This window comes from Pelobates fuscus, chromosome 4 (assembly GCF_036172605.1).
Source record: "Pelobates fuscus isolate aPelFus1 chromosome 4, aPelFus1.pri, whole genome shotgun sequence".
NCBI lineage: Eukaryota > Metazoa > Chordata > Amphibia > Anura > Pelobatidae > Pelobates > Pelobates fuscus.
Genome location: NC_086320.1, coordinates 151,585,841 through 151,610,666, shown reverse-complemented (window position 1 = coordinate 151,610,666; position 24,826 = coordinate 151,585,841). Strand labels below are relative to the sequence as shown.

At 40.6% G+C, this 24,826-nt stretch overlaps 1 long non-coding RNA gene across 1 annotated transcript in view; it reads left to right on the top strand.

Annotated features, from left to right (window-relative positions):
- The window catches only part of LOC134607914 (uncharacterized), a 98,288-nt gene that overhangs the window by 9,582 nt on the left and 63,880 nt on the right, over nucleotides 1-24,826 (top strand). Inside the window, exon 2 of the long non-coding RNA XR_010090701.1 lies at nucleotides 17,389-17,516. This is a non-coding gene — a long non-coding RNA (uncharacterized LOC134607914). The remainder of the gene's footprint in view (nucleotides 1-17,388; nucleotides 17,517-24,826) is intronic.

The window sequence follows — 24,826 nt, the reverse complement described above, 5'->3', positions numbered from 1 at the left end:
ACTGTATATCAGTATCAGGATATAGCTGCTAGAGGCAACTTTGGGGTTAAATCATTTAAGAACGACTTTACCCCTTGAGGTAAGAGTGCTTCCAGGGGCTTCCTGGCACCATAACAACTTTATTTATATGAAATTATTTTGGTGCCTGGAGTGTCCCTTTAACACTAGCCCTGTGTAAAGAGGTAATGCTAAATTTTACCAGTCAGCCTGTACTTTCCTGTGTTCCTACTGGTCACACAGGGTGAAGGGCAGATGCCTATGTGTGTGTTTCTACACTTTACTAGCAAGCTACTAATTTGTGACCTTAACACATACACATTTAGAATTCACATGCTAACTGGAATTAGCATATCTTATGCTTGTAATAAAGACAGATGTATTACTGTATATATTTCATAAAGGGGGCAACAAGCATGTATGTGTGAAACAGAAAAAAATCCTCTTACCAACATAAGAATTATTACATTACTGCTAACTGGAAGCTTTCAGATTCCCACATCCAGATAATATGTTTCAAATAAGATGCCATTAAGATTTTATGTTTTCTTATTGAAAAGTTTTTCCTTTCATATGAGTCCCTAAATGATTTCATCAGCTCCTATACTCAGACTAAATCCTTAATTTTTTCAAAGCACATTATTGTTTTACATCAATTAATGTAAGTCTATAAAAATATTAAGAGAGATTAGAGATCACACATATAACCACAATATGTACTGTGTAAGTCTGTGTTAAAAGGTCAATGGAATTATTTAATATTTTTAATAACTCCCTTTAAGTTGAAATTATACAAAAAATTGAATTTGTTAACTATTGCACAGTTTCTTTTTCCACCAATCATCTGGTTGTGTAGTTACAGTTCTTAAAAGTAGATCTGTCATTAACAAATGTGTAGATGACAAGGTCCGTTTGAGTTAAGTTATAAAATGTAATCTATGACTGTGCTAGTTATTTTGCTTACTATTGATTAAAAGCAGAACATTTCTTTATTTGATTTATTAAACTATAAACTATTATCAGACCAGGAAACAAGTGGAAAATCCTTAGCAGGATAATCCAGGGCAGGATCAGGCAGGCAAGGGTTAAAACCAGGCAACAGGATTCAGGATCAGGTAACACGCTTGAAAGTCTTTGGAACGGGGGGCGGGGCCTGACAGTGATGGTGACTGGACGTGCTTTTTTAGAGCTCCCAACTAGTGATGTTGCGAACATAAAATTTTCTGTTCACGAACGGCGAACGCGAACTTCCGCAAATGTTCGCGAACCGGGCGAACCGCAATATACTTCAATAGGCAGGCGAATTTTAAAACCCACAGGGACTCTTTCTGGCCACAATAGTGATGGAAAAGTTGTTTCAAGGGGACTAACACCTGGACTGTGGCATGCCGGAGGGGGATCCATGGTAAAACTCCCATGGAAAATTACATAGTTGATGCAGAGTCTGGTTTTAATCCATAAAGGGCATAAATCACCTAACATTCCTAAATTGTTTGGAATAACGTGCTTTAAAACATTAGGTATGATGTTGTATCGATCAGGTAGTGTAAGGGTTACGCCCGCTTCACAGTGACAGACCAAACTCCCCGTTTAACGCACCACAAACAACCGCAAACAGTCCATTTGCACAACCGCAAACTCCCCATTTGCACAACCGCAAACTCCCCATTTGCACAAGGTTGGATACCAAGCTAGCCATGTCCCGTTCCTTGTCCTCACTGATGTCATTGAAGGTCTCTTCCTCCACCCAGCCACGTACAACACCAAGGGTCCCCGAAAGGTGACAACAAGCCCCCTGTATTTGTTTTTTAAATGTACACTACTGTTACACCAGATATGAGTCGCACTGTGCCCTGGCAGGCCCTGAAACGCACACGTGTGAAGGAAACTGACTGCTATTATTTCACAGTCAAATTTCTAGTTTGTTTTTTTTTTAATGTACACTACTGTTACACCAGTGATTGGCCCACGTCATGCCTACGCCCCCAAAACGTTCGTGTGTGGGGGTGCTGCAATGACGTGGGCCAATGGGAGCCTGAATCAACTTTTGGCTCCCACTGCCCCTTTAAGAGCGAGCTCGTGACTCGAGCCGTGCTCCTAGTGCCAGGCGGGCCACGTGACTGGCCCGCCTAAGTCAGAAGAGGAGATCAAGCCGCATGCGGCTCGTGTGGAGGCAGGAGTGATCGAGCCACGCACGGCTCAAGCTTAGGAGCCAGGTCGGTCCCAGGATAAGGTAAATACAGCCACAACCACTTTTCCCAATCACACACCTTTCCTAACGTCCTATCCCATTAAAAGCATATTACCGCGTGTTTAATAAAACAGATAGACCCCCTACTTCATCCAGGTTACTGATCGATGGTTCGATATTCTGAGCCCTCTCTGATTTACTGTACATGACTATTCGATATTCCCACAAATTTTATATAGCATTTTATGTTTGTTTGAGACCACCTTAAAAATATTGGATATCGCTAAAAATCATGATCACTATATACTTTCTCTACAAACCTCTAAAACAAACTAAACTACTCATCCATCCGCTATACCACTTTATCCCACCTAGAACTAGTGCCCAGTTAAAATACTTGACTCTTACTTACCCACACTCAGTCATGCCACACACATTTCACCACTACTGTCACTGAATCTCTCTGACTACGGCTAAATTAATCTTCTACATCAGAATACTACTCCTAAGATTGGGTTGTATCCATGTCTCGGGTCTTTCATTTAGAATAGGGGCAGCTTCGTTCTCCTTCAACACTGACACTCCAGTGCATATTATTAAAAGATTGGGCAGATGGAAATCCTCAGTCTACAACCGATATATTCCTCATCCCGAGAAAGAAATGAGGAAAGCTTTTAAAAGTTTGGCTTTGTAAATTTGATGCAATAAGTGTGTTTTTCTTTAATACCTTTTCACCCTCTTTGCATGAACCGATTGACATATATTACTAATATGTTTCTGAACATATATATTATATTATTCACTCACTCACTCTCTGGGCCGGCCTAAGACATCATGCTGCCTAGGTCCAACGATAAATGACTATGGGGGATAATGTATAATAAAAACAGGTTACTGGCTATGGGGAGGATAATGTATAATAAGCACAGGTTACTGGCTATGGGAGGATAATGTATAATAAACACAGGTTACTGGCTATGGGGAGGATAATGTATAATAAGCACAGGTTACTGGCTATGGGAGGGATAATGTATAATAAACACATGTTACTGGCTATGGGAGGGATAATGTATAATAAACACAGGTTACTGGCTATGAGATGATAATGTATAATAAACACAGGTTACTGGCTATGGGAGGATAATGTATAATAAACACAGGCTACTGGCTATGGGGAGGATAATGTATAATAAACACAGGTTACTGGCTATGGGGGGATAATGTATAATAAACACAGGTTACTGGTTGTGGGGGGATAATGTATAATAAACACAGGTTACTGGTTGTGGGGGGATAATGTATAATAAACACAGGTTACTGGTTGTGGGGGGATAATGTATAATAAACACAGGTTACTGGCTATGGAGGAGATAATGTATAATAAGCACAGGTTACTGACTATGGGGGGATAATGTATAATAAACACAGGTTACTGGCTATGGGGGATAATGTATAATAAACACAGGTTACTGGCTATGGGGGGATAATGTATAATAAACACAGGTTACTGGCTATGGGGGATAATGTATAATAAACACAAACACAAAAAAAAAAGAATACAAAAAAAAAAGAATGCAGCTTCAGAAATAATCTAAATTGTATGCTGTCTATGAGGTGGGAGTGTCTGGGAGGGAGGGTCTGCTGCTGATTGGCTGGAATGTGTCTGCTGACTGTGAGGTACAGGGTCAAAGTTTACTCAATGATGACGAATAGGGGGCGGACCGAATATCGCATATGTTCGCAATCCGTGGCAAACGCGAACGAACCGTTCGGGACATCACTACTCCCAACGCATGAAACAATTTAGTCCGGTTGCCCATGCATTAAACACTGTACTTCGAGTACCTTGAGACTCCTCAGTATCCTATATCGGTTGCCTGGCTGGGAGCTACTTCCAGTTGTCACCGGACACTGTCTGGACAGAGATCTTTGCCGACTGAGTGCAGGCTTGGTGGGCGCTGTGGTAGGGAGAGGCAGCCGATCTCCTGGCCTGATGTGTGCTGGCTCTAAGCACCATGGAGCTGATGCCCCGCTACCCCCATCCCTTTGGACCTCTACTGCCTTACAATTCCTACTATGTCCATTCATGCCTGATAATTCTCTAGTAAACCATTATTGAGCTTAGACATGTAGCATAGCATCATCACATAATATTATCAAATTGTGCAGCATTTTCATATGTCACGTAATTGTGTAACTATGTTATTTGCCATACTTGTTATTACTGTTTGCTTGTAATTTTCTCCCTGTGCACATAAAAAAAAAAAAAAAAAAGTATTTGGAAATTACACAACATCAAGACATATGAACCTAGGAGGGCTTGAGTTTGAATAGGGTAAAGAAAGGGGAAGCCCTCCTGTAAAGAAAGTTCTAGGGTCTTCTATAATTGGTAGAATAGGTGTCCATACCTACTTTGTGGACAAGAATGCAGTGCCGGTAAGGGTTAGAGGTAGAGTTAGGGGTAGGGCTAGGGTTAGAGCTTGGGTTAGGGTTAGGGTAGGGCAGGGTTAGTGGTAGGGTTAGTGCTTGGGTTAGGGGTAGGGTTAGGGTTAGTGGTTGGAGTAGTGCTTGGGTTAGGGTTAGGTTTAGGCTTAGGGGTAGGGTTAAGGGTTGGGGTAGGGTAATTGGTTGGGTTAGGGTTAAGGGGTAGGATTAGGGGTTGGGGTAGGGTTAGGGTTACCCATAACCCTCCCCCTAACCCTACCCTAACCCTACCCCTAACCATACCCTAACTCTACACCTACTCCTAATCCTACCCTAACTCTACCCCTACCCTAACTCTACCCTTAACACTACCCCTAACCCTACCTCTAACCCTAAACCTACCCCTAACCCTACCTCTAACCCTAAACCTACCCCTATCTCTACCTCTAACCCTAAACCTACCCCTAACTCTACCCTTAACCCTACCCCTAACCCTTCCCCTAACTCTGCCCCTAAACCAACCCTACCCTAACCCTACACTTACCTGAAATCCCGAAGTCCTGAAGTGCCGACGTTCTGAAGTGCCGAAGTGCTGAAGTCCCGAATTTCATAATGCCGTCTTGAACCGAATATTTTTCCAATGCACATCCCTATGCTTTAGCACTACAACAGGAGAGCATTGTCATTTAAAAATCATCTTATTGTATCATACCTTCCATCACTCTGAGGTATGTGATCAGGAGGGATGGGCAACCTCCTTAAGAGGCGTTGCAAGTGATGCAATCTATGCCACTGGTGACAGCCACATGGGTGGACCTACAATCTAGATGTGGGCATGCCTGCCCACTGAAGAGGCATGCCAGCCTGCATGCCAGGCTGACAGACAGCCTCCTCCTTGCAGGACCATGCAGAGATCGCCTCTGAATCACTCTCTGAGTCGTCCTAATGCCCGCTTTACAGCAGAAGCATGTCCCCACATGTGGGACACCAGGGAACTAAGTCATGATGTCAGGATCCTAAAATTAGTACTGTCCTGCCCAAAGCAGGGCTGTTGAGAGCCCTGCAGTATGCCTACGCTATAAATAATAAATAAAATTTAGTTTATTATTGAAAAACTTAGGAATAAATATATTCACATTTGCTAGTTTAACAAGAAAACAATAGGTTATAGTGTTGTATCATATGTATATCCCACTTGCCTAATACTCTCCTTTCTTTGAGGCTCTAATTATTTTTTATAATAGCTTTACATGTTGGGGGAGAATACCAGGTTGTTTCAGTAGATAGCTATGTACATATACCTAAAACGGGAATTCATACGGATATAAATTAATTACTGGACTTTGTCAATATTTATCGACTTTGCCTATGATTTTACTATTTTTTTTTTACCAATTTCTGGAAATTGCATAAATCTGATTTAAAAATAAATGATAAAGTTAAATATAAAAGTATATTTCTACTTTCATGATTACTATGGTGGGAATAAGAGACACGCTAATGACAGTACGCTTAAATAGCAAGTGTCGTTGAAAATGTTGCCAAGAAAAGCATACATTGAATATTCAGCTAATATAACATTATTAAATTACCTCATCACGTAGTGCTATTACTCATCCATGAAAAAATGTTCAAGGCATTTATGTTTAAAAATATTGATCACAAATGATATAAATCTTAAATATATTTAACCATAAAATTGAATTACTGCTCGGTTTATCCGTTTAAATATCAAACATTTTCCCCCCAGATATTACTATATTTACTCGGTAATCATAGAATTATTCATAGTATTTAATCACTGTAAAATGATAGATAACATTTTGGTATCAGCTTTTCAAAGCATTTTATGGATGTGGATATCACAGATTTGGGAGGTCATAGTGATTTTTCTAGTAACGAATTATAAAAACTGGTTGGAATCTTGCAGCTGCATATCTCAAGGAAGTCACACTCACTTATTAAACAAATATTTTTTCAGGATGGTTGACTAACCTTCATAACTAGGAACCTGTTCGGAATCTCACAGAATCTCTAGCTTTGACAGATGTTACAGGACTCCATCTGAAATTTACCTCTCTTACAAATGGATAATCTCGCTTATTCTGCAGGGTCATTTTATTTGCAAATTAAAAAAAATAAATATGGAGCAAAACGAATTAAAAGAAAATGTAAGCTATGCCCAGCAACATATTTAAAGAGGCATTCTAAGTACCATAACCACTACCAGACGTGACATTATTTGGCACCGGAATTGTAAAATTGTATGTGTGTCTTTACTCAAGCCCCACACATTTCTAAGTGACCTCCCCATGTGTATCTCTGAAACAGCCTCACACCATTTTGTGTCTCTTGCCCGTTTTTAGCCCTTCTCTTACACCCTTCACTTACCCTTGTGTCTCTTATTCCCCTCTACCCCTTGTATCTTTTACCTTTCACCCACTATTCCTCAATTAACTCCAGTCATCAAGAAAATTGCAGGACAAATGAAATTTTAGGAACCTTGGGAGAATGAATGGGAGTATATTCTCTCAGCAGCCCCTGAACTGGTTATGTCCAGGGCCGGATTAACATAGGGGCTGATGGAGCTGCATAATTAGTTATGCAAATTAGTAGAGGCCTGTATTTTTTCCAAGAAAGGTGACAACCCTAACTACTCTTCACATACTCTTTCTTAAGTATGGAAACTTAAGAGGGATATATGAAAGCAAAACATGTGTGGACTAGCTGACATGAAATCAGTTAAGGTAATGCTGACTTTGGTCTCTCTAAAACTTTGGCATATTCCCTTTCTTCTACACTCACTACATCCACCTTTTCTCTGTCTCAGACTGTATACCAGGAGCTTCTGCCTGCTAGTAAGGGGACACTGAGAGACTTGGGGACACTGAAACTATGTATCACAGTGTCCCAATGTATCACAGTGTCTCAGTGCTCCATGTCTCTGTGTCTCCATTTTTTCTGTGTCCCCTAGTGCCCCCCATGTCTACCAGTGTTACCATGACACTTGGGGACACTGAGACACTAGGGACACTGGGAGACATGGGCACACAGACACTAGGGACACTGGGAGACATGGGGACACCAGGGAACATTGTCTCCCTAGTGTCTCAGTGTCCCCATGTCTCCCAGTGTCCCCAAGTGTCTTAGTGTCCCCATGTGTGTTTGTTTCTCCATGTCTCAATGTCCCCTAGTGTCCCCATGTGTGTCTGTATCCCCATGTCTCCCAGCATCCCGTAGTGTTTCAGTGCTCTCAGGTCTCAGTGTCTCCTAGTGTCTGTGTCCCCATGTCTCAGTGTCCCCATTTCCCAGTGTCCCCATGTGTGTCTGTCCTCATGTGTGTCTGTCCCCATGTGTGTCTATGTCCCCGTGTCTCCAAGTGTCTGTGTCCCCAGAGGTCTCCCTGTGTCCCCATGTGTCTCAGTGTCCCCATGTCTCGGTGTCCCCATGTGTGTCTGTGTCTACAAGTGTCCCCAAGTGTCTCAGCGTCCCCAGAGGTCTCCCTGTGTCCCCTAGTGTCTCAGTGTCCCCATGTCTCAGTGTCCCCATGTGTTTGTGTCCCTGTGTCTCCAAGTGTCCCCAAGTCTCTCTGCATCCCCAGAGGTCTCCCTGTGTCTCCATGTCTCACAGTGTCTCAGTGTCCCAGTGTCTCCCTGCAGCCTTTACCCAATCCCTCACTTCCCTGAGCTGTAGGCTGTCTGTGCAGGCTGGGAGCTGCTGTCTGGACTCTCTGTAGCTGCTCCCCCATGGATCAGTGAGTAGAGAGATGCAGGTATATGCTGTAACTTCCTATCGCATGCATGATTGGTAGGCAGCCTGACATGCATTCATGCCAGGCAGCCTTCCAATTGTTTGGGCAGACATGCCTCCTTTTTGGGCATGTTCGTCCCTTTCTGGAGTTTGGGTTACATGTTCACTGGACACTGCTGTTAGGGGGTATGAATTTACTTGAAAGATGAACGCATGAATTAGAGAGAGATTAGTTTATTTTAAGAGAGTCTGAGTTTTCTTATAGCTGCATCCTGTTAGTTTCCCTCCAGCAACATCTCCACTAGATACATAACCCTTGAAAGGTATGACTGTTTTTGTGTTTTTGGTCGATAAGATTCTGTACTTAGGCCCCTCATGATTGCCAGCACCAGGCCCACTGGGCTCTTAATCTGGCCCTGGTTATGTCTGTTCATAATATCCACCTTGTCTAGTGCTCCTGAAGCCACCAACTGATTCAGTAAGGATGGAGCTAACATAACTTTATCCCTCCACAAAAAGTTCTTCTCATAAGTAATAGTGAACTTTTACAGTTATCAGTTAGTTGCTTTAGATAATTTCCCATATTCTTCCAGGATTGGCTAAAAAAAAGGGTGGAATAGGCTAACCATAGTGTGCAAATGTAAACAAAGTAACGTTATAAACACTCTTGTATATAAGGACACATACTCTAAGAAGATAACACAACATATTTTATAGCTCCATGTACTTGCTTTTGTGTGTCACTGCCCGGGCCTCGTACAGCCATACCGACTGTACCCACTGATGGAGACCTTGCATATCTGCATTATTATATTACTATTATTTTAGATGTTGATTAGGAATACAATTATAAAGACACTATTGTTGATATCTCCCTTTCTTGCTATTTCGACTTAAATTGTGTAAATCTGACTTTTACTTTACCACAATTATCTCTGAAAAAATCTCCTCAATAAATAAGCAATTGTATGTCTTAATCCCACATGAGAAAATCCATCAAAGTGAAGATAAATTTCACCAGTGAAATCTACTTTCTTATATTATTCGTAGTTTGAATTACCAAAAATATTTTGTTACTATATAGATTTCAGTTATAGCACCCATTGCACAAAGTGAGGGCAAAAAGTATTTGATCCCCTGCTGATTTTGAACGTTTGCTCACTGACAAAGAAATTATCAGTCTATAATTTTAATGGTAGGTGTATTTTAACAGTGAGAGAGACAGAGTAACCAAAAAATAAAAAAAAATCCAGAAAAACGCATGTCAAAAAAGTTATAAATTGATTTGCATGTCAATGAGTGAAATAAATATTTGACCCCTTCTACTTAGTACTTGGTGGCAACACCCTTGTTGGCAATCACAGAGGTCAGGCGTTTCTTGTAGGTGGCCACCAGGTTTGCTCCCATCTCAAGGGGAATTTTGTCCCACTCCTCTTTGCAGATGCTCTCCAAGTCAAGGTTTTGAGGCTGACGTTTGGCAACTTGAACCTTCAGCTCCCTCCACAGATTTTCTATAGTATTAAGATCTGGAGACTGGCTAGGACACTCCAGGACCTTAATGTGCTTCTTATTGAGCCACTCATTTGTTGCCTTGGCTGTGTGTTTTGCGTCATTGTCACGCTGGAATACCCATCCACAACCCATTTTCAATTCCCTGGCAGAGGGCAGGAGATTCTCACCCAAGATTTGACAGTACATGGTCCTGTCCATTGTCCCTTTGATGCAGTGCAGTTGTCCTGTCCCCTTAGCAGAAAAACACCCCCAAAGGATAATGTTTCCACTTCCATGTTTGACAGTGAGGATGGTGTTCTTGGGGTCATAGGCAGCATTCCTCCTCCTCCAAACACTGCAAGTTGAATTGATGTAAAAGAGCTTGATTTGGGTCTCATCTGAGCACAACACTTTCACCCAGTTCTCCTCTGAATCATTTGAATGTTCATTGGGAAACTTCAGACGGGCCTTTACATCTGCTTTCTTGAGCAGGGGACATTGCGGGCGCTGCAGGATTTCAGTCTTTTATGGCGTAGTGTGTTACCAATTATTTTCTTGGTAACTATGGACCCAGCTGCCTTGAGATCATTAACAAAATCCTCCTGTGTAGTTCTGGGTTGATTCCTCATCATGGTCATTGAAACTTCACTCCTGAGATCTTGCATGGAGCATCAGACTGAGGGAGACTGACAGTTGATTTGTGTTTCTTCCCTTTGCAAAGAATAGCACCAACTGTTGTCACCTGCTCACCAAGCTGCTTGGCGATAGTTTTGTAGCCCATTCCAGCCTTGTGTAGGTCTACAATCTTGTCCCTGACATCTTTGGACATCTCTTTGGTCTTGGTCATGGTGGAGAGTTTGGAATCTGATTGGTTTATTTTGTGGACAGGTGTCTTTTATACAGGTAACAAGCTGAGATTAGGAGAGTGCTCCAATCTCAGCTCATTACCTGTATAAGAGACACCTGGGAGCCAGAAATCTTGCTGATTGATAGGGGATCAAATACGTATTTCACTCATTGACATGCAAATCAATTTATAACTTTTTTATTTTTTTCTGGATTTTTTTGTTGTTGTTATTCTGTCTCTCACTGTTAAAATATACCTGCCATTGAAATTATAGCCTGATCATTTATATGTCAGTGGACAAATGTTCTCAGTCAGCAAGGGATCAAATACTTTTTTACCTCACTGTAGATACATCTAGCAACACAACTACACATCTATAATCCTATAGATATCTGACATCTAATTAAGGCCTCGATTTAATTCCAGACGATCAAATTTATTGGCAGTTTTTCGGCTCCAGATAAGCCATTTAACGGTTCAGACCAATTTAATTACAGTAGTTAACCCCTTAAGGACACATGACATGTGTGACATGTCATGATTCCCTTTTATTCCAGAAGTTTGGTCCTTAAGGGGTTAAAGGCTTATCGAGAACTGAAAAATATTGGTTGGAAAATTGAATTTTAGGCCTGTATATTACATTGAAAACATGCAGGTTTATTCACGCTATTTAACAATGTCTGAATTTTGCAATTTGAGACTGAATTTGATTTAAGTCGGACTAAACACCTCCGGATGGCAGAAATCTATACTAAATATTTCAAAATCTGGTTAAGGGTTAATTATCCTAATAATGCTAGCTAGCTGCCACATTAATTAAGTAAAAAAAAAAAAAGAAACCCTAGGTAGGTCAATACGATTTTGGGGAGTCAATAAGACTATAACAGTGGTGTAACTCTTCGCTATGTTACCACTAGAGGCATATTTACTAAACATTTCACACTAGTGACTGGGCATTTATTGAACCCCCAAGCCCCCAGACATTAGCATTGGGCGGAGGACATTAAAAAATTAATGAGGGATGGACAGTGTCCACCACCATGTCCCGACTCATGACCAGCAGATGGGGACTCTAATAATAACATTCAGAGGGGAGGACCTAATGTCTTTCACCTGGCCCTCACCCATGGGTGGTGGGTGGGGGCCCTAATTTTAATATTTAGGGTGAAGGACCTAGTGTGCCTCCCCCAACCATAACCCGTGGGTTGGGGCTGTAAATAATTAAATAATGGTGGTGCTGTAAGTGTCATTGTCTAACTACTTCAAAATTCTTCTTTTTTTTTCAGCCCCCCCAAAAACTAATTCAAATCCATAATAACCAATGCAACAAATTCTAATAAAAAAAAAAAAAAAAAAAAAAACAATACAATAAATGAATGCATATTTGCTGCACAAAGACTCAGGACTGACTGAGCTCTCATAGATGGAAAGCCCTTACATAGGATTTCCCATGCTTTGTCAGCTATTGCTTTCCCATGCTATGTAATATAAGTAAGTACACCAGCCAATCAGAGCACTCTGACAGCCAAGTCTCGAGATGAGTCTCTACCAGGTCCCGCTTTTTTTTTGTATTAGCAACTGGTCCAGTTGCTTGTCATTTATGATAGCAAGTAGCCATTAGCTGGCAGTTATTTAGTAGACATGCCCCATACCCAAGGCATGTCGGCTAAGGAGATAAGGGAGGTTTTAAACCTATGCTAATATGAAGTTCATATTGACCCCGTAGGCTTTTATTTAATTTGTTTTTAATGACTAACAGAGTTTGTCATTAAAAAGTCTGATAAATGTACTTTCAAATTAAATTAAGCCTTATGTTGGTAAGGATGGTGCTTATTCAATTTTAGATATACGTTTTCAGTGTAACTGACTTTCTGTGATCTAACTCTTCTTGAGTTTGCCATGAGGTTAATACAGCTCTTTGAATTTGACACATTTGACTGTTAGCAATTAGCACGAAAAGCTACTGAAGGCACCTAGTGAAATTTGGCATATTGACTTTTGGCAGCAGAATTGTGGGGTTCGTAAATAGTATAAAAATATGAGCATTATGAAATTTATCAGTGATTAAATGCCATGCACATATTATGCTTCTGTAAATTCATTTAGTATAGGGTTACAATCCTAGTTTGAATGCCTTGGGATCTTTATAAGAGCAACGGAAATACACATTAAAAGATAGTCAAAACTAGGGACTTTCCTTTGGCAGTTACAACAGTTGGATGATATGCAATATTAATTGACAATGCCAAATTTAATTATACAACTGTTCACAGGTTTGTAAAGTATGAAAATGGATAGGACATAATTAAGCACAATTATTGTTGGAACAATATATATATATATATATATATATATATATATATTCTATAGTATATGTAACATTATGATATCATTTAATCATGCGATTTAAAAAAAAACATCAAATTAACTTTTTTTTTATATGATTCTGTTAATTTCATGCTGTCATTACAATCTGGTTCCTAAAGACTGGACTGTAATTTACTGCTTACTTGGCTTTGGCAACTGTATGAAATATTGCGTTCAACATTCCGTTTCTATGTATCCTCAAGCCAATTAAACAACTGCTTAGAGCAGTGTTTCCCAACCCAGTCCTCAAGGCACACCTACCAGTCCAGGATTTAAGGATTACCCAGTTTTGTCTAAGATGTTTTTAGAAAAAAAAAGAAAAAACACCTTAGACAAAACTGGGTAATCCTTAAATCCTGGACTGGTAGGTGTGCCTTGAGGACTGGGTTGGGAAACACTGGCTTAGAGTACCCCAATTAAATGGCATTGTGCTTTAGAGTTCACTGCAGTGAATATCTTTGTGACGTGCCCCGAAAATGAATGCTGGCTTATAACTTAATCAACAGGGTTATGTCAGGATCGGGACAGGGATCCAACACGCAAAGTACAAACAGGACAGGGTACGTATACCGGACCTTAGAATGGCCGGACTAACGTATGGAGAGTAAAGAGAATGGTCAGAAACAAGCCGAGGTCGAGGGAACGAGAGGACAGGTGAGCGAGGAACAAGCCGGGTCAAGGATACCAGAGGGAAACAGAGAAAGTCAAACTAGCCGGGTCGGAACCAAAGGAATATCTGAAATCGCCAGAGCACTGTGTGACTAGACAGGCAAGAACCACGACAGGGCAATGAGTGAATGGGAGAAACAGGTTTAAATACCCTGGTTACAGTGAGTATACCCGCCTCCGACGAGTCCTGAGTGGCTTCCAGTCACTTGAGTAACAGATCGGTCCGGACTGACGTCATGACGTCGGGCAGCGTGCGTGACGTCATAAAATGAGACGGATCCCTCGCGGCCGGCGTGAGAGTGTCTAGGGGAGCCGCGAGGGATGGAGGAAGCCGACCTGCTGGAGGAGTAAACTACTAAGTCTCTACCTCTTTCGGAGGTAGAGGCTTCAGGTACCCTGACAGTACCCCCCCTCTCAGATAGGCCCACCGGGCGGAAGGAACCGGGACGAGACGGAAAGCGTGAGTGAAACGCCCTGCGAAGGCGAGGAGCATGAACATCCTCTTGTGGTACCCAACTTCTCTCCTCAGGACCATATCCCTTCCAGTCGACCAAATATTGTACTCTCCCCCGAGAGATACGAGAATCAACGATGGAGTTAACCTCATACTCCTCCTGACCCTCCACCTGAACAGAGCGAGGAGGGGCGATCGTGGAGGAGAATCTGTTACAGACTAGGGGTTTCAACAATGAAACGTGAAAGGAGTTAGGGATGCATAAGGCAGCTGGGAGAGCTAGACGATACGCCACTGGGTTAATTCGAGTCAAGATCCTGTAAGGGCCAATATATCGAGGAGCGAATTTCATGGAAGGAACTTTAAGCCGAATATTCCTAGTGCTTAACCATACTCTATCGCCTGGAACGAAAATCGGAGCCGCCCTTCTACGTTTATCGGCGTGTTTCTTAACCAGCATAGAATTGTGTAGAAGAATTTGTCGAGTCTGATCCCACAACTTCCTCAAATTGGCAACATGTACATCAACCGACGGTACACCTTGGGAAGGAGAAACCGAGGGAAGAATAGATGGATGAAAGCCATAGTTCATGAAGAAGGGGCTTGAATGAGTAGAGTCACAAACGAGATTGTTGTGCGCAAACTCCGCCCAAGGAATCAAACCGACCCAATCGTCCTGGTGTTCGGAAACAAAACAACGTAGATATTGCTCAATCTTTTGGTTGGTACGTTCAGCAGCTCCGTTAGACTGGGGATGATAGGCAGAAGAGAAATTTAATTTAATACCTAGTTGAGAACAAAAGGATCTCCTCAGGTGGGTTATTGGCATGAGATAATAGTGCCTGTAGTGCTAGTGCCATCTGGTCCATTCTGTGTTCCATGGCGTCAAACCTGGAATCAGAGGGACCAACCTGACTGTTTGTACCTGCAGGATCCATTGGCCCTGTCGTAATGTCAGGATCGGGACAGGGATCCAACACGCAAAGTACAAACAGGACAGGGTACGTATACCGGACCTTAGAATGGCCGGACTAACGTACGGAGAGTAAAGAGAATGGTCAGAAACAAGCCGAGGTCGAGGGAACGAGAGGACAGGTGAGCGAGGAACAAGCCGGGTCAAGGATACCAGAGGGAAACAGAGTAAGTCAAACTAGCCGGGTCGGAACCAAAGGAATAACTGAAATCGCCAGAGCACTGTGTGACTAGACAGGCAAGAACCACGACAGGGCAATGAGTGAATGGGAGAAACAGGTTTAAATACCCTGGTTACAGTGAGTATACCCGCCTCCGACGAGTCCTGAGTGGCTTCCAGTCACTTGAGTGACAGATCGGTCCGGACTGACGTCATGACGTCGGGCAGCGTGCGTGACGTCATAAAATGAGACGGATCCCTCGCGGCCGGCGTGAGAGTGTCTAGGGGAGCCGCGAGGGATGGAGGAAGCCGACCTGCTGGAGGAGTAAACTACTAAGTCTCTACCTCTTTCGGAGGTAGAGGCTTCAGGTACCCTGACAGGTTATGACCTGCTTCCACGTGCATTCTCTCATTTCTCGTGCAGTTTATGTAACACAAAAATTAACTTCATGTGACTGTCTTGTGCACTCACAAAACAAAATAAAGAAGATTATTACTGGAGTATGTTTTTGCTATTGCACCAGAGTGTACCACAAACAATGTAATAGTTCAGTCCCTCTAAAGATCACATGACAGGTGCATAGTCGCCATAAGGACAGGGGAGGGATTCATGAACCTGACCCAAACCCACCCAATAAGACACCAACACTCTTAAGTATTGGTCAAAAATGTCAAAAGCTTTAATGAAATAAAGATAAAATAATAACTTCTGATATACAATTATATACAGGTCATTACCTGCCACACCCCCAACATTATATCATCTCTCCCATATTTAAATCAAGACAATGACCCACAACATAACATAATTCACAACTGATAACAACCATATAAATATAACATGTAAAGTGCCAACATTTATCCATTTCAACTGGTACGGGTATACCCGGATACCCCTACACCACCGAGATTCGGAGCCACCAACGGACTCGAAACCTACAAAAACATGTACGTACAGTGTACCCTTTAAACCAATCAACTAACTGCCCTTACTCCTATATTAACTAAGGCCCATTTATCCCTTAATGTTCCTTACAACACCCCACCGCTGTGACCAAACAGGGGGAAAGGCTACAAAAAGGGAGGGAGGGACCAACTCTGCAAGGTAAGAAATTAGAATGAGGAATCCAAAATGGCCGACACTTTATATCGGCCAACCCACAAACACTAGCCCACTAACCCCCCACTATTGTTTCAGCCCCTACCCCAACTCCTAGCCCTGTCAGGGCCCTATTCCCTAAGCTGTGCTTTCTCCGTGGGCTTCAGAAGCAGCATTACACCAAGGCGCCTTATTAAATAGGAAAAGTAGTTAAATCCCCAGTTTCTGCACTCGACCATGCAGCAAATGCATAGAATGTCAAATCAGATATTCAAAGGCAGTAAAGGTACTCAATTCCATTTTAAATTTTAACTAGAAAACACAGATAACATACTTATCCACTATATGATAACACATTCTCAATTTAGCAAGTCTAGGCAGCGTGCTGGGTGATTATCTATAAAATTATTCTCTAAATTAAACAAGTATTTTGAGAATAAAATAAAATCATTTGTCCTAATGTAAGTGACTGTGTGGGAAAGATGTAAGGGATGACTACGGTAGGGCCTATGTGTGATTGAGACTAACCAGAAATACATTCCGGAGTTACCCACTGCCTCAGAAAATTACCAGATTATAAACTCTGCAGTATATTAAATAATATGAATGAGTAATTAAAGAAAAAAAAAATAGCTTAACATGTAGTGTTTTTAGTGCATTGGCTCCTTCTGGAAGCAACAAAATTAAATAAAGTTCCTTATTCCAGCATGGCTATTCTATTCTAAATAATAACGTCAATCTGCCTAGAATATAGTATATTAGGATATGGAAATGCATAGTTAAATCTTTTCAAACCAGGTGTTTCCTGTTTATAAATGTTGTGTATCTCAGTTGTACATTTTCAGCAAAATGTTCAGTGTTTCATGTTTTCTTTTCCTATAATTGTGAATATAATTATAATTGCTGTACATCGAGTGCATTCAGTTTTTTACATTTGTTTATTATAAAACTTTCATTCTTCTCCTAGGATGAACTTTACGTTGTGGAAGCCAAACTTGAGGCGATTCTTAAAAACACCAATGTTGGTCGACAATCAAACTCAAACAAAAGGAGATGCAAACGTATGATGTTGAGGTGCCTACTAGATATATTGTGGTCTAGTTGTTATAATTTAAATTGATGGTGCCCACTTTACTGACTTCAGAAGAATGAAGACCTTGGTTGACCCTGATGTAACTGTTAATCTGAGCTGGTATCTTCAGCAATCTCATATTGTCCCGTGTTACTCAATTCAAAATTGTCAACACCTATTCTATCCATATATTATTTATTTATTATTTATTTATGAAATATTTTACCATACATTGAGATTTCTCTCGTTTTCAAGTATGTCCTGGGTCCACAAAACATTATAACTTAAGCAGAACACCGATAGTGTGAAAAAACAGGAACACAAATCAATAAATTATTAAATAAATTGAGGCAGACTATTCCTAGCTCCAAAAGTATTTACAAGAGGAAAAAGTAGACAGGTAACCAAGAAATGAAGAGTTGTGCACTTCACATAAATTTTTGTGCTTCCCTTTTCCATTGGAGCAAACTTGCATATTCACTCACTCACTGCTTCCTATTCGTTAAGAAATATAAATAAATATCTGAACCAGTTGCATTTCTGAATGGAAGCTACCATCAGATTCAGCTTACTTGGATGAGTGCATCTTACGGTGGTTATTCACTAGAGTAATAATTAAAATTGAATTTCAAATTTAATGCCATATTAGCCAAACTGAACGCATAGGTGACTTAGAGAATTTTTTCAGTTCAACTATTTTGGCCTCAAATTTGAAATTCACTTTGGATTCTCACTTTAGTGATTACCCCTGTTAGTGATTTATTTTTATTTTTTATTAATATATCAAGAAGATACACTGACGTGGTGTGCATGAGCTTGCTGCTATAGCAATCTACTAAGACAATTCAAAGTTGACTTAAAAAATAATTTTTTAGTGGATAAAACTCTTAATGATTGTACTTTCTTTCTCTATCACACGCTCAGTTCTTTTTTTTTTTTCCTCTCTCTGTATAAACCTCATGCTCGATTTCAAATTCACTCACTCCTATTTAAAAAGACTGTAGTTAACCTGTTATAAAGATTATATCTTTTCAGCTTAGATAATTTATGCAAATTCTTGCTATCTTTAGATAGGTCCAGAAAGAGTAAATGATTCATTTACATTCCAGTATTGTGACAATTTGTTTTCTCACATAATAGCAGGCTCACAATATTGAGACTCAGACAAAACAACATTGAAATATGCCAATTTTTCTTTTGCTGAACTAAAATATACTTAATTTCTCTAAGCTATTTCCACCAGATTTTTGTTTGTGTATTTGCTTTCAGGTAACCTGTACATATATTGATCTTAATTATATGTTGTAAAGAGGATAATTGTTTGGAAAAAGCTGTTCCAATTAAATTCATTTTTTCTCACTGTCACTTCCCAATATTTTTTACATTATGTTTGAGTATCACCTGTATTTAACAAAAATGTATTTGTGAATTGATTAAAAGTAAAGTAAGTGTAGAAATTCACACTTCTTTATCCTGAAACTGGTAGCCTCCATCTTGTCGCCCTGTCAGTCATTCTTATAAGCTCTGCACTTAGCACTTGGCAGTAAGCATAGAGAAAGCATGCAGAGTAGAAGAGAAATGCAACAATGTTTCTATTCCTCTTCCTTATTTGCATTATTTGCCCTGGCTCTGCCTTGCCTGAACTAAATTAGCATCTCACAGAAAACAGTTTCAGCATTTTATTCAATGGTATACATTCTAGTGGACTGAAAGTTCCCCTTTAATCACTTTCTCGAGTATAATACAAAAATCGATTATAACATTTATTATAAGTACAAATTCTATCCCATTCAACAAAAAAAGAATTTCCGTTTCATTCTGTTTGTTTCAGGACAATGTTGTAGACTAATATAGAAATCTTAAATTATTAGACAATATATGGTATTCCTTGTCTTGCAATCCTTGTGAAAGGTTCAGAAAAATGTATGCAGTGGGACAAATATCTAGAAAAATTAAACATACAAAAATGTGTGCAATCTCCATATAGATGGGTATTTGTAAGAGGTCTAGCGGGATCCCGGCAGTAGCTGTTTCAGCACTGACATTTGCAGCAGCATCTAAATTCCACACTAATCCATAACATTTAATAGACACTTTATAGTATACTGCTATATTGAGAGAGATCCTAACCATAACCCTAGCCCTGTAACTCCTCATATTCACCCACCAAAAAAACTAAATTTGAATTCTACTCCTAACCCTTACCATAGATGTCTGATTGTGTTTAGGAGTTCTACATACATTGATATAGCATACCACATTGAACTACAGAGTTTCGTCACGGTAAGACAGCTAGATTAATTTACAGCAAGCTGATGAGACATCATCCTGATCTTGTACTGACAAATATTGTTCACTTGAATACATATTTGGATTAGAATCAGCTTCAGGAGCTGCTCAGTCTTTATAGGGAATGTTCGAGCCATTTTAAAATTAAAAATTAAAATTAAAAATATATGGTAATGTAGGTTGTGTGTATGCTAGCTACACTGTCACGGCAAGGCAGGCACACGGGCTTATGTTGTGAATGGGCAACTGTTTTGACACACATAACCAGAAACAAATTAATGAACAGCATGTGGAACATGTGTTGGATATGTTTTGGTTAATACTGCATTGTTCTACTAGTATCCCCGAAGGGGAGATGCTAGACAGGGGGAAAGGGATCATGAAATGGGTCATGCATATAAAAAGTGGCCTGCTTATAAGTCCATTTTCACAAAAAAGACCACATTTATTTGAGGATGGCTAAATGTAGACAGTCCACAGTTCTGCCCATACCGTACCCATTTAAAATAGCTACAATGTTTTAAGTCACAAATCAGATATTTCCTGATAGTGTCTTAATCTAATACATTTTCCTTTTCTTGCCATTCCTTTTTTTTTGCCTGTAAAAATCCCTTGTCTATATTCATTGTGGTACCCGGCAGAGCCACAAATATCTAAACCAGTGATAACAATCAAGAGCCAGCTGGGATGCAGTTAGGCATATAGTGCACATAACAAGCTCCATGTAGACAGAAAATGCACTTTATTTTGCTTGATACCCCTGGGATATATCCGGATGAAGACACATTTTCAATGAGAGTAGAAGTTTCCTGTGGTACAATGCGACACAGAGTCAAGTCACTTTAAAAAAAAAAAAATATTTAGCAATTGTGTTCAGTGCTCTCTGCAGAGTGCTAATGCCTTGAAGATACTGCGAGCTGGTCTAATGGTACTCTTGTCCTATACTTGTTGGGGACAGTTCCAAGTTGTCCCCAAAATAGGGACACCAGGGTACAAAGCCAGGAGCCAAAAATCAGGACTGTCCCACTGGAATCAGGGAAGTTGGGAGGCATGGAAGTGATAGTGGCTGATAAAAGGGGATAGATAGTGAAAAATAACTTAAAAATCTGGGGTGGAATGGCTAATGTCTTGACACCTGTATTCTCTGTGCAGGGTCCTGGTTTCAAATGCTTGTAGTGATGTTCTGTATCATTGTACCTCTCCTAACAGTAATTTCTATGGCTGCTGGTCTTCTAGTTCAGACTAGCATCATGCAGAGAGAAGCAATCAGTGTCACATTGTGTGCTCACATCCATTTTCTACTGTCTGACTAAGAATAGGGGTGCAACACTTTCAGTGCTGCCAGGCTCCAAAATATTTAAAGAACTGTTTGAAACTTCACTCTCTGCAGCTATGCCTTTGGTTATCTATTTGTGATCTATGCATTTATCGATTTACCTGTAAATCTATATATCTGTTGATCAAAATTATTGTAAGCATTATATGTTAATTAAAAATTTTGCTTCCTACCCCTTTTCCTAAGTTACTATGATTTTACTCACAGCTAGTGTTTGTTTATTTGCAAAACTGTCTTAATAAGCAGTCTAATTATAAAGACAATTGTGGAAGTTATTAAAAGCTAATTGTCGCCTTGTGACAAGGAAGCTCTGATGATGATTGTTTGCTTCATGCAGATTTTGTACTGTAATTTTAATTTTTTGGAATGAATTTAGGTTTGCTCTGTTAGTGCCACAATAACCCCCTCTGCATTGCTCTTGCCAAGTGTTTTAGCTAATAATAGCAGCAACTTGTCCTTCTTTTGTCAGGAAGCTGGATGGCAAAATCCCTGCCAGCATTTTACTATTGGATCATCCACGCTCATGAGACCTGTTTCGTGAAAACAAATTAATTGGGGAGTAACGGAAAAGCAAAACTCTTCTTTTTTAATTTCTTTAACAAAGATATCTCTGCAAAGCAAAGAGCTATTAAACATTTTCATTTTCTCCCATTTGGAGAGAAGAAAAACAAAACAATAAAAGATTACCAATTTTCTTATGTGAGGTAAAAACAACCACATAAAATAATACGTGTGTATATATTTGCGTTTGTGGCTACATCTGTTATGATTCAGGTAAGATTGGTGTTATTAAACCTAGATATGAAAAGTCGGTTGAGCTGTGCCAAAACCGACGTGTGGCATTGTAGGCCAGTAAATAAAGTGGGCCTACACTACAAGTGTATATTAAATAAAGGGAGTAGAGGTTGGGGCGGCAGATCGTCGGACCAATTACGGTAAGGTAGGGAAGGGGAGAGTCCCTTTTAAAGGTCCATAAGCCCCTCCTACAACTTCAGGCCCTGCCTTCAAATTTGTGTTCGGGGCTACATCGGTTAAGATTCAGGTAAAATTGGTGTTATTAAACCTAGATATGAAAAAATCGGTTGAGGTGTGCCGAAACCGACATATGCTGTAGGCCAGTAAATAAAGTAGGCAAAAAGGAACACAACTGATGCTTAAACACATTTATTGAGAAAGAAACATAACACAACGTAAGTACATTAAGAGGACATTTTTTTTACAAAGGCTTTATGCATCTCCTGTACCGGTTGAGGTTAATGATATGGACTGGAACGTTCTGGCTTGATGTCGTAGATGCAGCCCCTATCCTAAATGAGTGTCCTGAATAGTTGCTAGGGTTCATGCCGAGCCTTGTTAACAATAAGCGGACGTAAAATATGGATTTGGATGTAGTGAGGATAGCCTCGTGCAGTGAAAGAAGCGGAAGTGCGGAGTGATTTTTTACAGTGAGAAGGTAGGAATCTAAAACTTTTACAGGGCACCTGTAATTGTTCATGGGGTAATAAGGAATGTGGACAGGTTGACCTAGTTGGCTCGTTTTGGTCATGGGCAGAGTGAGTATGTAATGATCTAGATGTTTCCTTAAGTAGGAGGCACGGAGGCAGAGTTGCGCGTTATGTTGTCCACTTATGGTGAATTCCTGTGGCCTCAGGAAGCCGTAAAAGGCCAGGTACATGGTGGTTTTAATGAGTTAGTCTGAGGTTCAAATGGGGCTGAATCTAGTACATCTGACATGTCTTTGAACAACTGTTTGTTATATAGATAGATAGATAGATAGATAGATAGATAGATATCACTAACTCCACCCCTTCACTTTTAACCACACCCATTTTCAAACATTTGGATTTTAGGGACATCCCATTGCATTATATTGGCAGTGTTAACTAAAGAATACAGATTCATTCACACCAGACTTCCTTTAATTGATTGTACTCATAGAGTTACATCCTTGTGTGTTATATGATAAGCTTAGGTAATTTTATTGTAATTACTGTAAGCTATCAGCACAGCAGTTTATTTGATAGATAGCTAGAGTGCAGTATACATGTTTTTATTATTTTGGCTATGCACTCCTGCAAACTTGGTTTAAAATGAAATGATCACCAAATAATAATAAATATATTAAAATATATTACAATTAATTTTAAATAAATATTAAGTCTAGAAGGTCATCTTCAATTTTTTGTTATTAAACAGTTAACCATGACATCCCTTTTTTATATATATTGTCCCTCCGAATTACTGGATGATTTTATGTAATCGTAAAGTGGATCTGGTAATGCTTTTATGTAACTCTACAACATATATATATTTTTTTAATCTCATAATCTTATACTATAATTTACAGTGTATGCACAGCCAGAGCATACCTGTCATGGATCTCACCATGACATCCAGACGAGGTCACCCCAGAAATGCCCAACAAGGGATTTGAACCTGGGTACTTTGCGGCCCTGGACTTGCTGTTTCTCCTCTGCGACCCTGGACCTGCTGTTTCTCCCCAATTATGGTCCACCTGTAGCTTATGCCTCATTAGCCAGGTATAAGACACTGCCTCTCCCTGAGGGCAGTGTCAGTTCATTGACTCTGGTTCCTGTGTGGGTGTTTGTGTTCCAGTTATTTCCAGTTGGCTCCTGACCTTGGCTTTCTATTCGTGTATCCTGACTTCTGACATCCTCTGACCTTTGGCTTACCCTCGACAATTCTCCTGCTCGTGTCCGTACCTGTACTGCAACTTGGAGCATTTTCCTGCACAGCCCCCGTGCACAGACTCACAGGCCAGGTGAGTTCTTACCCGACTACCTTGGCCTGTATTTCATTGCAAGGGTGAGCACATATCTCTGCATACCGGACTCCCAAATAAGGTAAGCCGTGACAGAATGAACTGACCATCATGGAGTCCGCAGAGATGTGCACACTTTCCCGGCAAGTGTCAAGCCTGGCCCAGACTGTTTCGGAGCTGCAGCGAGAAGTTCTATTTCTTAAAGGCACAGTACACCCAGCATTTAGACTGGATTGCGAACTCCTGTTTGCCCTTAAGCCCAAGCCCTACAACAGCGACTTTGTCAAGGTCCGTTCTGCTATTAATTTACTTTCTGGACGGATTAAGGAGTGGGCATACCAGAAACTGCAGGAGAAAAGCACTATCTTGGATAGCTGGGAGTCGTTCATGACCGCAATGGACTCTCAGTGCATTGCCTCCAGGAAAGAAACTCCCAAGCCTGCTCCAGGTACTGGCAGTTCTCGGTTACCTAGAGAAAAATACTTTATACACACATACAAAGTCCCCATCCTATTGCAGCGTGAACCCACCTTCAGGAACCTGCCTTGTTACCCTGATTGTACTCAAGCAAGCCATGAAACTCCAGTGGACAGGGAGGAACCCATGGAGATTGGATTTACCAAAACTAGGTTGCCTCCTAAGGAAAGAGACCGTAGGAGAGTCCATGGCCTGTGTTTATACTGTGGAGAAAGAGTGCATTTCCTCTCTCTCTGCCCAACTTCTCCACCTAGGCTTAAAACACTTCTATTGGGTACCCTAAGGACTCATCCTGTCATCCCAGCAAGACAGCCTGGAAACTGCCAAGGTTGCTGCCAGTCCTGTCCCCCTTCTGTGACACAAAAGGGCACCCAGCCTATGGCAATCTATGAAACCAGTACCCCTGAGGAATCTCCACCTCCTGCTCCAGATACATCCGTACCTCTTCC